Source organism: Neodiprion lecontei, chromosome 2 (assembly GCF_021901455.1).
Source record: "Neodiprion lecontei isolate iyNeoLeco1 chromosome 2, iyNeoLeco1.1, whole genome shotgun sequence".
Lineage (NCBI taxonomy): Eukaryota > Metazoa > Arthropoda > Insecta > Hymenoptera > Diprionidae > Neodiprion > Neodiprion lecontei.
The window spans coordinates 19,988,400-20,004,156 of record NC_060261.1 but is presented as its reverse complement, the minus strand read 5'-3'; the positions used below and the strand labels follow the sequence as shown (position 1 = coordinate 20,004,156).

The following is a 15,757-nucleotide window of genomic DNA, read 5'->3' as shown; positions in this document are numbered from 1 at the left end:
TGTTCGTAAGTACTGTCTCTCAATAAACCCCAAATATAGTGTCCGATCATGTTTCAATTGTATTGGCCTTGACAACGTTGTTCGAAGCTCAAAATGTCCCGATGAAAACGTTCTCCTTGCTCTTCTGAATACGCTCTCATTTTGTTTTTAAATTTATCTAAATGAGCATGCAGCATATGTACTTTTAATGAGAACATTTTCAGTTATTCTAGACTTCTACAAAACACCTGATCGTTGTTTATCATTCGAGTGCCATCTAGAAGCACTGTCTGGACGTTAAAACCCAACTCTGATCGCACGGTATTTTTGAATGTATTTAAAATAATTAATATTTATGAAAAATTTAAAAATGAGTATTTTTACTATAACTATTACAAAAGCAAACTTTATACCAAAAAAAGGTATTTTCTTTTCGTTTTTGTTCATAATTAACCAGAAAATCATAAAATAAACTTTAGGACGAAGAACAAAAATTTTTTTGTAGAGCCGTGTTATCAAGTCAAAATCAAAAGCGTGAATAAAATGTTGTGGAAAAGCTTTGATTGCGAAATATGTGTTTCTCGTTTTAAGTCTGAAACAAGAGTGTTTTTACAATAATGTTGGTTGACGCAGAAACCTTATTCTTTTGAAAGACATAAGAGGTTTATAAACGTCTTTTATCTATGATGACTACTAGATCATTAAAAAGGGGGCAAAACGGGTGATTTCACCCTTTGTAACAATAGCTTTTATTGACTTGAGCTGCTCGATCCGCTTCTATCGACAGGCCAATGTATACTACTCTTCTCTGAATCACACACCCATGTTATAGTACACGCACATAGTGTAGTCGCCGATGTACACATATATAAACATATATCCCTGTCGCTTCGGTTACCACACTAAACTCGGAATGAGTTTAGTTGTGAAGCAGTCAAAACTTGGAGCGGTTGCAATGAAGAAATCTACAACGGGTAGGAAGCCTAAACAGCGGAAGAGGACAGTGAATCTTAAATCCATCATAGGAGCTACACAGGTCGACGTGCAATCAGGTCACGAAGCTGTCGAGTCGGCGTTGGCGGGAGCCCGTGTGGCCGCGCGTGGGGCTGGGAAGAATATTCGTGTGCCTCGCGTTATGTATGCGCCCGATAAAATTTGCGGCATCCTACCACTCCTCATTCCAATTCTGGCCGGTCTGAGCCCTATTGGGGCTCTAGCGGGTGGCGCTGCGGGTCTATACCCGATAATAAAAGGTCAACGAGGCTAGCGCCATCAAACATCACTTGTACCAAACCAAACGGCACAAAACAACAATGGAGGCGATTATGCTAGGCAAGAAATTATACATGAATCTTTACCACAGTGGCATCGGTCTGTATTTTACTATCCGCAAAAAACTAACAAAGCTACCACGCCAAGCTCTCACCGACATTGATATACGCAAATATGCTAGAAATATAAAAATTTCACATTTTTACGGGGTTCTCATGTGGAATAGTCTACCGAAATCAGGATCGAAAATTCGAGAATCTGCAATCAATAATCTAGATGATAAAAACAGTCCGGGGACACATTGGGTTGCGTACTAGAAAAATGGCAATCAAGTTGTACATTCCGATAGTTTCGGCAATTTGCAACCGTCTAAGGATTTGATGAAGTATCTTGGTGTTGGTAGCGTAAAATACAATCATGATAGTTATGAGGTATATGATACTGTGATTTGTGACCACTTGTGCCTCAAATTTCTTAGCGGACAGCTGTAAAAAGATGAGTGCCACATGAGCAAGCATTAGTTATGTCGGAATCGTTGACATTGACACTGCCGGGTACATCCTCCGTGCTAGAGGCTCAGGATTTTCGTCCAATCGAGTTATCACCGGAGAAAAACTATGTTCTTGGACTTTTTGAGTTCCTGACATTCAATTTAATACCCAATATTGAAGAGAAGCGTAATAAATTTCACCTGGATGGAGCAGGCAATAGTAGAGAAGTCATCACGTTACCCACGGGAAGCTATGAAATTGAAGATATTAAAAGTTTTCTGCATAAGGAGCTTTACCCTCCGATATCACCCTCAGTCTGAGAGCCAACAACAACGAGCTGAACAGTGAAATCACATTCAATCAAGTAGTAGACTTTAAACCCAAGCATTCCATTAGTCGATTATTTGGATTTAAAGCGATTGAGCTAGCACGAGACGTTACTCATAAATCAGAATTACCGGTGGCCATACTGAAGGTTAATACTTTACGCAATGAGTACAACATAACCACAGGGGCATACGTGAACGAGCGTCGAGCTCCCACGATTTGTGAATTTTTCCCTACCGTTCCATCAGGATATGATATTGTTGAAGTGCTTGCCAACATCGATTACCCATCAATCGCCGTACAGTCAATATACCATATACAGCTCAGAATAGTCAATCAGGACGAGGAGTTGATTAATTTTCGCGGAGAAATGATAACTTCGCGTTTACATGTAAAATCTGTCAAATAATGGGTATCGTGCTTACGGGCGTTGCCTATGCCTCGAAGAGCGCGCACGAACAGAGACTCAGGATTTTTCTTCTCATTTCCTCATTTTTGAAGATAATTAGGTTCTTAGGGGGTCATTATGAAGATGAAGAATAGATCTGTGTCGCCTGTTTTGCTGAATTTTCGATTTCACTTTCAGATTTGCAAAAAACGTACTTGAAAGTACGTGATGTTTGAAGTGAGACACAGCGGACAGTGAATTTTCTTTTGGAATTCGGCAAAACAGGCGACACAGATCTATTCTTCATCTTCAAAATGAGTCCCTAAGAACCTAATTATCTTCAAAAATGAAGAAATGAGAAGGAAAATCACGAAGCATAAGACAGCAAATTTCTCGCGCAAAAAGCAGGCGCCTGCTAGCGCCACGACCGCGTTGCCCGGCGACCATGCGACTTACAGGCGAAGAGAGTGGACTCAAACCCCCCACTACAATTCCCCTCGTTCGAATCGTCGTCGCTCGGCACATGGATAGTGTTCCGCGCTTTTATTTTTGCTTGTTTTTCTACCGCGTTTTTTATTATTTCGAGTCAGTATTTATTCCCGCGATGGCTAAGAAGAGAAGGAACCTATCTTTGAAGTAGAAGAAACGACCCGGTATAAAGATTTTGGTTAAATTTTAGGAAAAAATGAGGTAAATCGAATTATTTATATGATTGATGTCGCATTCTCACCGACTTCGAAATTCAACTACTTGAATACGAACAATCGCAGGGCTTTAATCTGATTGTAAGAAGGTACTTTCAAGAGCCGATATTGCTGTTCATAATAGCACTATAAATTCATTCTCAAGTTTTTTATACATACGAAAATATAAACTAGAATGCATTGTGACGTGTGGTACTAGCCCGGTTTGTATTAGTCGCTAAAATATATCATGAATTTGTTACGTGTTCAGGTTAAATGATCGAAATCACTATTCGGCAATTTGCATTAGTGTTTACACTTTGTCGATCATAAGGAATATTCTTATCACTTATTGTGACTACCTAAGTATCCAAGGTAAAATTACAAGGTATCTGGCAAAATTTTCCATACAAAGTAAATACGGCGCGTACGTATTAGGCCACTCAAATACGCGCGTTTTTTTTTTTAGAAATAAACTTGACGTAATTCTGGGGTAATCATACATGCACTGTAAAAAATTTGCGGTGTAAACAAGCTCGGAGTTGTTGTTTAGGAATATCGGTGTCACAAACAACACCAATAAAGTGTGTGAAAGACTCCGGCGATGTTGTTGTAATTAAAAATGGTGTTATCTTAACTAAATCAACACCATCTGCAGTGTTTAACTCATACTGACACCTTTTGGTGCAATTTGAATGACTAAGGTGTTGATTCAGCCTCTTAAGAAGTTAGTAAACAAGCTCGGTGTTATTGGCTGGGAATTTCGGTGTCACGAATAACACCAATAAAGTTTATGAAATACTCCGGCAATTTTGTTGGGATTAAAAATGATGTCATCTTACGTGAATCAACACCATCTGCAGTTTTTTACTCAAACAGACACCTTTCGGTGCAATTTGAATAATCAAGGTATTGATTTACCCTCTTCAGAAGTTAGTATATCTTCAAAATAAAAATTCCCATAGTCACAATGAGCCTCGTCTGTGGTATATTCACTGTCTAGATGTCGGAAATCTTCGTACATAACTTGAGAATTATATTCAGTGATTATATCTCACCGTGCGCGAGATTACTCGGGAAAAAAATAGTCCGCCCTAATACGATAAAATTAAATAAAAACAAACAAATTACAATTCGAATTTGATCCAATAAGATTATATCAGATTATACGCATGTATGTATAAGTTAGTATATATTATATGGGCAACATTTATTCGTTAATTCAAAATTTAGCACTATATGGTGTCGAAAATGACGAGTTGCGTGTGTTTAACAAGCGGCTTTAGGCTGACCGTGAGCCAGCCCTTGATCTTCCCGTTATCACAATGCAGGTTCCAATTTCACGGAATAAAAAAATATTGATATCCAATTCGAATTTCGAACTACAAATTCAGATTCGTGATTGATGTGTCGAAAGACCTTGGATACCATATTACATGAAGATAATATGATTTTCTTTTATTTTGAACCACTATAATGGATCCACCATTATAAATTTGGGAATTCTGACCTTGGATTTGTTATCAGTGACCTAAAAAACCTCCGACTACTAATTTCTACCAAAATCCGAATATTTTTAGATTTTATTCCACCATATTGGATTCGCCATTCTAGATTTTGCAAATCTGATCCCATATTCGTGATCAACGACCCCAGAAATCTCATGGTACCAATTTTCATTCAAATCCATTGATCCATTCTCAAGATATTTTTATTTCATTTTTCGGAGATTTGTTGTTCGAATAATTCAAAAAGTACCGAACCGATCAAAGCAAAAATCTAATCAGTTCTAAGTTTTGAAAAGCCGCGTCGATTGAGACCAAAATCATTGAAATGCAGTGCCTCGTTTTTGAGATATCGTCGGACAAAAAAATTGATCACATACGTATATACATACACACATACACACACACAGTCGTCCATCCGAAAGCGGTCGGAGATAATTCTCTAGATCTTGAAACGTCAAGATTTAGTGAACACTTTACTTTTCATTTTCGGGGTGATTACAATAATTTCCTTTTTTCTCCGAAAACGGAGAAACGGGAAGTTAAAAAGCACCAAATAGTGCTGCTTACAAACCGAAATGCAGTCTATAGAAGTTTTATAGAAGTTCACACCGTCGATTGTTTACAATGTGTTGGTTTGACGGGGATGGTGTCAACCTCAAAATCCAAGTCTGTCACAGAATTACGTGTACACCGACACAGTGTTGCATTGACACCGATGTAATGTTGAATTGACACCGATGGTGTCAATCTAATGTCGAAAGCTCTTCCGCGTACAAGTTTGAACATGCCGCAAGTCCTTAGCCCGCAGTCAGAAAAGCTCACTTTCTTCCACGCGCGCTTACAAGCAGTCGCGTAGCATTTCAGGTAAAACGTGTTGTCTGCCTCGTGTATGGTTCTAATTATGTCGGAAACAGATTTTGTTAATGTTTTTACCGTGACTTTGCTTAATATGGATGGCCCTGAAATGGAAAATGTGTTGATTAATAGTGCGCAGCAAGCAGCAAATGTGCAGGATGCACCGGATAGTGGTGATATTGTTACCGGGACATCTTTCCAGTTGCGATAGGGACGATACAACGGGGAGACTAAATGAATAAAGGTGCTCACTCCCAATGGCAAGCCCTTGGAATGGAATGATTTTATTATTGCAGGTAAGTGTTGATAAATAATATTTTCCAATAAATCATTAAATGCTATTTTCTGTTCATCTAACACTATTTGGTGTTCTTTGAATAGTATCTAGGGTTCTTTCAACGCTATATGGTGTTATTTTAAACCATTTGGTGCTGACTTGTATAATTGAGTACCAACCAAGCATTATCATTTCATTCCGCGTACTGAATTACCAAAACGCTCGGTGTACACTAACCTATCTCCATTTGGTGAATTTATTGGAAATAAATTATTAAATTGGAATAAAATACTGCCACATTCTAGTCGGCATTGGCTTTGCCAAAAATTTTAAATTAACATATTTTATCTATATATAAGTAAAACTTTAGCCCGATATTTTTTACAGGATCATATACAGTAGCGAATTGTTTATGTGTTAATAAAACTATCTAGCATTTACTGATTTAAATTTCAGGAAATATTCTATGATCCTGAAGGCCGGTCAGGTTACATCTCCGGGAGACTGCGCACCCTCAATAGACGTCGTCAGGTGCCAAGTAAAGAAGTTAAAATTGAGCAGAAAGAAAACGTTCAACCCCCAAAAATGTGTACCCTCACAATGAAGAAAGTGCGCAAGGACAGTTGATCTTCCTCCGCAATGCCTGTCCTAAGACACAAAAGAAAGAAATTTTATTGGCACAGGCGGAGGCAAATTTGATAGGTATGACAATTTTATATCTGAATTTTTGTTAGCGAGAAGCGATTTTCAATTTAATCCATCCGATAGAATATTCGTGGTGAAAAAAGTAGTTTCTGGATTTCTTTATAAAGTCGGATTTTCAATTGCAACCCATATTGATGAACAGACGGATCTACCCGTATTTCAGGTCATCACTCATATCTTTGTACATCGCAATATACCATTCGTTATTTGTACCAAATGTAAAACAAAATATTTTAGTGACGAGTACCATGCTTTTGTAGTCGAACCCAAAATTATAAAGACCTATAGTTTAATCGATCTCAATCTGTTGGGTCATAAGTATGCCTATGAATTTCATCAAAGTTATCACAAAACTACTACGTTCGTAGTGCCGAAATGTGACATTTTTTAAACGTACCTATATGCTACTATTTTCATCATTATCATAATTATAATCTATATATTGTACTATTAGTTTTTACGCCTTTTTATGTCACTCAATTCATATGTACATATAAATGCATACGGTATTGAAAAGTTCCTATCCCGCAGAACGTAAAGTACAAACAATAATGATTAATTATTATTTAGCCAATTTGATGTTAAAGAGAAAATAAGTTTTGTACTTTTGATATCAAATATATAATATGTAAGATTATTCTAAGGTTCATGTGATTATATATATATAGAAAAGATTCATAGTGTCATCGAAAAAAAAAAAACATTGAATTTTTTTGTAAGTTCAACTTTGACCTCGAATAACTTTTGAAGGAGTGTGACTATCGAAAACTTTGTAAGGACTTTTTTTGTAGAGCGTCAAATTTCCTACAAAAATGTGCTTTGGTCCGCTAATTCAATGAGCCGTTGCACAAATACGAAATTTCAAAATTTAAAAAAATTTATTCCTGTGTTATTTAAACGGGAAATAGAAATTCCCGATGCGCGACCTCTTAATAATAATATTAAGGGCTCTGCTTTTTACAGGCGTCTTTTCACACCTTCTCGGAAGTTTTTGTGTGAGGATTTTGAAAAAAAAAAATTAGCGGTTTTTTTTGAATCAGCCTAATATATATATATATAATCACATGAACCTTATTTATATATATATGTATAAGCAAAAATAAATTTATATATGTATATATTTGAAAGCACATGTATGGTGTTTACCTACATAACAGAAATTATACATATATTGACTTGGATTATCTTATGAATCACTGTATTTTATTTTTAAACCCTACCTCATGTGTCATATATGCATATACCTATATTCATATAAGAAAAAATAGTCGGTTTGCCAATTCTCTGGTGTTATCAACTGGGTGTCAGTTTTTTGGTGTTATTGCCAGGGTGTTAATCCGCTGGTGTTCATTCGCAAGGTGCTTATTCAGCGGTGCGGATTCTTATGGTGTCCATTTCGATGTTGTTATTTCGCAGGGTTCAAATTCCATGGTGCTGATTTTTATGGTGTCATAATTGTCTGGGCGTCAATACTCTGGTGTTATTCTGAAGGTGTCAGGTTTCGGGTGTTACTGCAAGCGGTGTTACTTCGGAACACCAAACTTTTAACACCGTCCGTTAACACTGTAAGTGCCGATGCGAAGTTCAAATATTCGCGGCCTTATTATGCCACTGAGATGTTAAATTAGAGGAGATCGGTGACGCGGCGCCGAGTAGCGTTAATAGCCGATAAGTTCGCGGTATTCGCTCGGCCAGCGAAAGGGGTAAGATTTTCGGGGACCACGGGATCTCTTTCTCTTTCTCTCCGGGGACATTGAAGAGATCAGTCGCGTGCCAATTTATAATAACTGGAGAAGGAGGAAGGGAGGGTAACGTGGAGTGGATACCGGCGGCCCATCCCGATCGCGTTGAACACCGGAAAATTGCACAAATTAATTCTTCACGAAATCACCATCCGAGAGTCCCCTGAGTTAAAGGAAAGAGCCAACGATCGACGAAGCATCTAGAGAAGATAAGTTGCTCAGACCATTGTAATTTTGCCCTGTAGGGATTGTACGGCTAGTGAACCGATATTCTATTATTTAATTGTTGTAAAGAAGGAAAATCGGACGTCGGACTGGTGAAGCAAGATTCCCAGAATTAAATATATATTTGTTTATTTGTATAATCTCACAACACCAAGCATGCACACCAACGGAGTGGACTTTTCGGGACTACGCGTGGTGTTAAAATGGTGTTGATTTTGACCCCAAATTTTTTACAGTGTGCATACATTACCTATAAAACAGCCACCTACAAAACTGTCATCAAATCAGATACTACTGCCAAGTATAATTAATTTAGAAACTAAGGATGATTTTAATATACTATAACTGATGACGACGAGAAAAAAAAAAAATTGAAATCAAAATTGAAATTGAAGAAAAAAAAAAAAAAATTGTTGAAAAAAAAAAATTGGAGTACGCGGTACTTGGCAGGCCCATGCTTATATTGCCATCATAACATTTATATAGCTCGACTTGTATTTTCTTGTGCTCGTTTTAAAAAGGCCCGCCAAGTACCACTACCTCCAATTTTTTTTTTATCAGTAAGAATTTTTTTTCTCTCAGTAAAATTTTCATTTCAGGTTTTTTTTTTGTTATCATTAGTTTCTAAATAACTTATACTTGGGAGTAGTATCTGATTTGATGACAGTTTTGTAGGTGGCTGTTTTGTGGGTGGCTGTCACATTAATATAATTGGCGAAAGGTTTTTGCACCAGAGGTGCTTTTTGGGGATATCAGTACTTTTTGCGGGATTTCGCTTGAACATTTGAAAATTTTGCTCGCTCGCTACGCTCGCTCAATAGATTTTTGGAATACAGAATAAATATTTCAGACAAAAATAATCAGTGGAAAAGCCAAGTTAGAGCTTTCTCATAATTACATGTATCAGGTCCAAGGTCTTCTACACATTACGAATAGGAAATGATGCTATTTTATAGTTTGGACGCCGAAGGGATTGATTTTTGATAAAATAAAACGTGACGATGAATTTTGGACCGAAAAAATAGAGAACAAGTTAGCAGATTTCTTTCACTTTTGTTTATTGCACGAGATCGTAGATTCTAGACGCGCCCGACAACTCTCAATCCGCGAACCCGCTCATATTATCGAAGCCCAGAAGGCCGCGCATAAGAAACAGTAAATTCACGACCGACAGACGACAAAAAACTGTAATATGAATATATGTATATATTGTGACGGGTTTTGAGTCCGCACGAATAATGTGGGGGGGGGGGGGGAAGAGACAATTAGAGACGGGGCGGATGTGAAAGGTAAAACTTGGTGTGTATATTCTTGCAAAAGGGGGTCGACTTAAACTAGGAGGTACAGAAGGGTTGTAGACTTGAGCGGGGGCTGATCACGCCTCAGCCCTTAGCGTTACTTAATACTAACTTACAGGTACGCGCGCGGGGGGGGAGTGTGGGAGGTGACGGGGAATACCAGGTCGGAAGGGTTGGTGTTGCGAGGGGAGGGTGGTGTAGTGTGACGGGGAGCGTGAGGTAGAAAGGGTTGGTATTGCGAGGGGAGGGTGGTGTAGTGTGATGGGGAGCGTGAGGTAGAAAGGGTTGGTATTGTGAGGGGAGGAGCAGATCGGCGGTAGAATGCAGGCTAACCTGGCGTCGTCGGCGTGGGTGTAGACTGGTGTGCGTGTGACGGTGTGAGTGTGTGTCGGGGTTTCTTTCTCTCTCTCTCTCTCTCTCTCTCTCTCTTTCTCTCCCTCTTCGTTTCTCCTGGACTGTGCTTCGGCGACGTGATACTGCCTCGCAGGTCGGGGTCGTAATGCTGCTGGCGCTCGGCTCTGCCGAGCGTCGGGGGGCTTCGGTTGTGTTCGGGCCTTTCCCGACGGGACAGGACTCACCCGTTCGGCTCTTCCCCGCGGGTTTGGGGTTTGTTATGACTTGCACTCTAGGTGCAACGTCACAATATGTACATAAATACAATAGCTTTGTATGTATTGTGACGTGGTATTTCGTACCCCGTCACTTTGTTTAACTATCGCACTTCCCTAGGTACGAATATCGCTAAAAATAACAAAAGCACGTGTGACGCCAATACTCCAAAAATGAACGACTAATTATCTTTAAGTTTAATTCTCTCTATTAAGCTAATTTTATTCTATTTTCTAATTCTGTAACGCTCTACGAGAACCATCTACGAGACCTCCGCTTCGAGATACCAGGACACTGTCTGACAGGGGTCACGTACCAGCTCAACACCGACCACCACCGACTACAGACGAAGGAATACCGCTGAAACCACTCCCGATGGATGCCTATCTAGTTGTCAAACAGGGTCGTGCGTGATGCACAAACAGTACCTCCAACTATTTGAGACTTATCGGCCAGGAGCCGAACCACGAATTAATGCTTCTACCGCTCGGATGCATCGCCAGACGGCGTACAGGGCTGTGCGTCAAAAACACAACAAAGCCTCCCGTCGACGATACGTATCAGCCTGGAGCTGAACCGACCATGACACCTACTAAGTCGTTGTCTATCAAATAGAGGACGGTTTTCTCTTCACGAACCGCCCTATCGAAGGACTGCGGCGTGGAATAGGCTAGACTATGCTGACCACGTGGATCTGATGGATATAGTGTGGGGATCCGGGTTGAGGGCCATCACCACCAGATCTTTCCGGCATGACGGCTTCAATGACCGAGGGCCGGGATGCGGCGCCGACGAAATAGCTACAACGGGGAGTACCAGTAAAGCAAGGAGTGGGGTACAGTCGGTCGTAAGTCCAAGAGATCGGTGACGGAATATTGTCGCACACCTCAATATCGCAACACATGAGCGGTACGACCTCCCCTCTCACCAACGATACCGCACAGCTGAGGGAAAAACATCTCCGACCACATTCCGACGTCCCGATACCTCGATACCTGTCGTCGAGGGAGAAGAAAAACGAGCGGCGAGGGATTATCGCCGCCTAGCCGTAGACCAGACCTACGCGACCTGCTAGTCCAATTAGAAAATCAGAAATTTGGGGAAAAATCACGTGACAGCAGCACGGCGAAAATCAGGATCATCGCTCGTCTCGACACTCCACGTTCAGCTTTCACTCTAAGAAGACGTGCTATCGCTATATCGTACCGCTATTACTATCTCTTGTATCGTAGATTCAGTTTCTCGCTTTTGTTACCGCATCTTCGGTGCCGTCTCTATCTTCTTTTTACGTAAGTGAGGTTCCTTTTCTATTTCGTGAAGCCACGAGATTACTTGCAATATATCGTGTCTTTATCTCTCTCTTTCTCTTTATCTTGCAGTTGGTCTGCGTGAGCCACCTGTAGCGCGATTCTGTAACTCGTTATGAGAATAACGATTCGGAACGCTATCGTAACGATAACGAATTTCGCCGCGTGTAACGACAATCTCATAACGACGGTGCGATTCCGTAACTACGAATAGCGACACTTCGACGTTACAGAATGGGATAACGAATCGTCGTTATGGATACCGACAGGAAGTGACGTATGGTGACAAATCCTTAGTAAGTAACTAGAATTTTATCGAAACTCGCCTTAAAATAGTTGAAATTCGTGCCGCGGTGGCGCGCATGAAGGTTTAAATCGAGGCGCGCACAATCACTCAGTCACAGTCAGTGCAAATCCATCGTATAGTGAACATTGTAAATATAAATATCATCATTGTTATTATATCTTAACACCGTTTCATACTTTTGATAAATTTTAATACAAGTAAAAAAATTTATTTGCACTCATACTCTTAAAAGGAGCCCTTTGACCACGTGTCGTGAATCCCCATGCAGCGTTTACTGCTTCTACGTTTTCCTCACTATTCTTTTTGCATAGACCACCATTGGGTTCTTCCCGTAGAACCAATATTCTGAAGAGTAAAATTATATAACTACTCCCATTTTTTACTAAAAATCATAACTGTAGCTGTAATATTTTCAATACTTCAAGAAGTCTTTGAGTTTGTTAATTTCATGGAGGCAAAGCTATTTAAAAACAATACCACTTGAAAAAAAAATTGAAGTCCAGTTTAGAATAAAGATTTTTCACGTTTTTATTTTTTATTGTTCGGGTTAAAAAAGGTGAATATTTTTTATAAAATAAAGTTATACTTTAAAAACACAATTGAATATTTCTTTATGTACAATCAATTGTAAACATTATAGTTGAAGGAATGTAAATTCGAAAAATTGGTGATTTTGAAAAATTAACGACGGAGCCAGGAATCGAACCTGGCGTCTAGAGATGCTTGACCGGAGCCTTACTCCTATGAGCCTATGAGATTTTGATGAAATAATATCTGTGCATTGAAGATATTAAAGAAATGAAATGACATGGAATTTTGAAAAAGGTACGCCAAGGCGGTACGTCGGAGCGTAACACCGCCCTGACTCTGTTGTCGTTAATTTCTCTCATCACCTTTAAACATTATACTTGTTGGCAATTTAACCATAAACATCATTCCATATTCTGTATTCTATTCTTTCGCATCACGGAAGTTGGGAAATCTTTCTCTCATAATTTGTTGTTGAATTCATTGAGCCAAAGCTCGTGGTCCTCGTCTGTTGTATTCTTCATCTTGATCCATCGGATCAACATCATTCTCTACGGGATGAGCTATCAGTGCTAGTCGTTCGTCATCTTCATTGTTTAATCGTAGTTGCACTCTCATGTTGTGCAGTACTGCACACGCATTAACAATTTTCGCTGCAAACGCTGGTTCGTACATCAAGACTCGCTGGTATGACAAGCATCTCCATACAGATTTAAAAACTCCAAAAAACCGCTCGACGACGCTTCTAGCCTTACATAGTTGTTGTGTATATTGATGTTGTCGCGTATCTTCAGGAAAATTGGCCAGAGGTGTTAACAGCCAAGGCTCCAACGGATATCCAGCATCACCTGATGGAAAATATATTGATTTAGAAAAAAGTAGACTGAATATAATATGCATATTATGTATATAAAACTCAAACTGAACCTATGCTGCTTTGCTGAGGTGTTAACCAAGATTCATCACAGCTTCTTGAGGCAGGCGAAAAAGGCTGAGAAACTCTTCTCGTGGTAGCTGAAAAGGATTCTGAGCATCTCTCAGTCGCCTTCTTTCCACACGACGTTCGAGTCGACGTAATCTTTCCTCAAGAACGAATACATCCCAAGCAAGGTATTCGATAGCCATGATCCTTTGAGATTGAAGATAATCAAAGAAACAGCGTAAATAATAGACTTAATAGTAGAAATGAATTATTAATGAAATTAATGAATAATTATATTTGTGGAAGCAACTTTGTGGGTTCTTCGGAGCAACACTACAATTTATAGGTTATGTTATTCTTTTTTAGAAAATAATGAAATCTATTCTACAATTTTTTCTGAAGTCAATCTGCATTGATAATTCCTAATTACTGCAAAATTCAACTTACTTACTTGTTATTTCAAACGTCGTAATTATTTTTCACTTTCGGAGCACTTTTCGAAGCACTTTCTCGGAGTCGAGAAAAATATGGGAAACGCACACCACTCCTCTAGCTCGTGTGCAAAGTGTCGTTATAATGGTCGTTATAGCGTACCGAGGGGGTCTCTGAGCCTCGCTATCCGCTCGCACCGTAACGACATCATAACGACACTTTTCGTTACTAATAACGACAAAACTCGCTAAGAATAGTGTACAGAATCGCATTTGTCGTTATAATAGCGACGCGGTCGGTAGCATAACGAAACTTGTCGTTATGAGTCCATAACGACAGCATAACGAGTTACAGAATCGCGCTACTGGGCTCCTACCTTATTCTCCATTATCTCTTATCTTGTCCCTTTCTGTTTCTTATTGCAAGTAACTTCGCGACTGGTTAACTATTACTTACGCAATGTTATTGACTATCGCGTTATTTTTTTATCTTTCTCTTCTAGAATATCTAAATGTCTAATATCGCTGTATAGCAGCGTGTTCTGTTAAATGATCAATTCTTATTTTAGTTATTGAGCATTACTGTTTCGCTATACATTCTTTGATTATTTCATAACTGTCTCTTTACCTATGACCTTTGATTGATTTATCTTAGTGAGTGTACCGCGTGAGCAATGTTACATCGCCGCGGGGTCCCGCTCGTCGTTCATTTGACATTGGAGTATTGTGCCGTATCGCATAACATCTTTTTCATTATTTTCTTCGCTAATATCGCTGATCGTAGTTGTCTGTAGTCTCTTTGGTTTGTCGTATGTCGCATATTAATTCTCTTGAATACTATTTGTCTTAATCCCGAAGTTATCTTTTATCGTACCGAATATTACCGTTCTTTCTTCTCACACTTACCGCAAACTAGAGACTACGTATTATCTGTTAGTATCTATATTTTATAATAATTTTCTACTTGACCTGTTTCCTTGAATCTACCTCGTAATTCGTAATTCCCTGTCTCTGTTATATTTCTGATAATTCTGGTAATGTGATAACTATAACAATTTCTGTATTCCGCGTGGTTCTTATAATCGCTTTTCATATTTTATGGTTGACTTGATCAATGCTTAATTTAAGTACCGTATACCTTTTTCTGTTCGGCTTATTCATTATAATACCGTGTTAATCATTACCTCGAATCATAGTATCGCGAGCCGACGCATATTTCCCGCTTATTCTGAAACTGCTCTGTTATTGTTAAATCTCTCGCTTAACTTTTCTCTGGCTGTAAATATTGTTAATTATCGCATTTGTCTTAATTGTATCTCAATCTCTTCAGTTATTTGCTTGTTATTAAAATTTATCGCTTCTTAATCAATATATTCGATACTATTTCTGCTTCACCTGTTTCTTATTTCATCTATTGGATTCAACCCCTCCCCTCTACCATTATCTTGTCTATACTGAGCAAGCTGTGCAAAACCGTCGTAGAACCTGACCTTACCTTTACCTATTACCTTTACCTTCACCTTTATCTTTTTCTCTAATTATCTATTTTCTGACGCATGTGCGTCTGGCGCCCAACAATCATATCTTTCCCTTTTCTTATCTCTCTATATCTAATTATTCAGGTTAGTGACTGCGCCGTAGGGTAACCAATTATCTCATTTCTTCGTTTAACCCTCGCGAAAAATCGTTTTAAATGGTTACAGTATATAGCTTACGTGCAATACTTCTGTGATTTATGTTTAATTAGTTTTGTGTATTACTATGCCAAAAATTTGCTAGTCATATCGTTATAATTATATATCTGATTATTCATTCCAGGAATACTTTCTGCAGTCTGAGCAAACTGCGTGTATACCTTGTAACGTGGCAGTTCGGTTAGGCCTGCCCGTTACAAGAGACTCCC

At 39.0% G+C, this 15,757-nt stretch overlaps 1 protein-coding gene and 1 long non-coding RNA gene across 3 annotated transcripts in view; one reads left to right on the top strand and one right to left on the bottom strand.

Moving 5' to 3' along the window:
* Positions 1-15,757, top strand: part of LOC107225548 (sodium-dependent neutral amino acid transporter B(0)AT3) — a 511,620-nt gene that overhangs the window by 270,144 nt on the left and 225,719 nt on the right. The window lies entirely within an intron of this gene.
* LOC124292755 lies at positions 13,139-14,221 on the bottom strand. 2 transcript variants are annotated; one of them, XR_006902660.1, is made up of 3 exons: positions 13,871-14,221; positions 13,429-13,630; positions 13,139-13,349 (listed from the first exon to the last, which is right to left on the bottom strand). It is a non-coding gene; the product is annotated as an uncharacterized LOC124292755 (long non-coding RNA). The 2 variants fall into 2 exon arrangements; XR_006902659.1 differs by having other exon boundaries at positions 13,140-13,349; positions 13,875-14,219.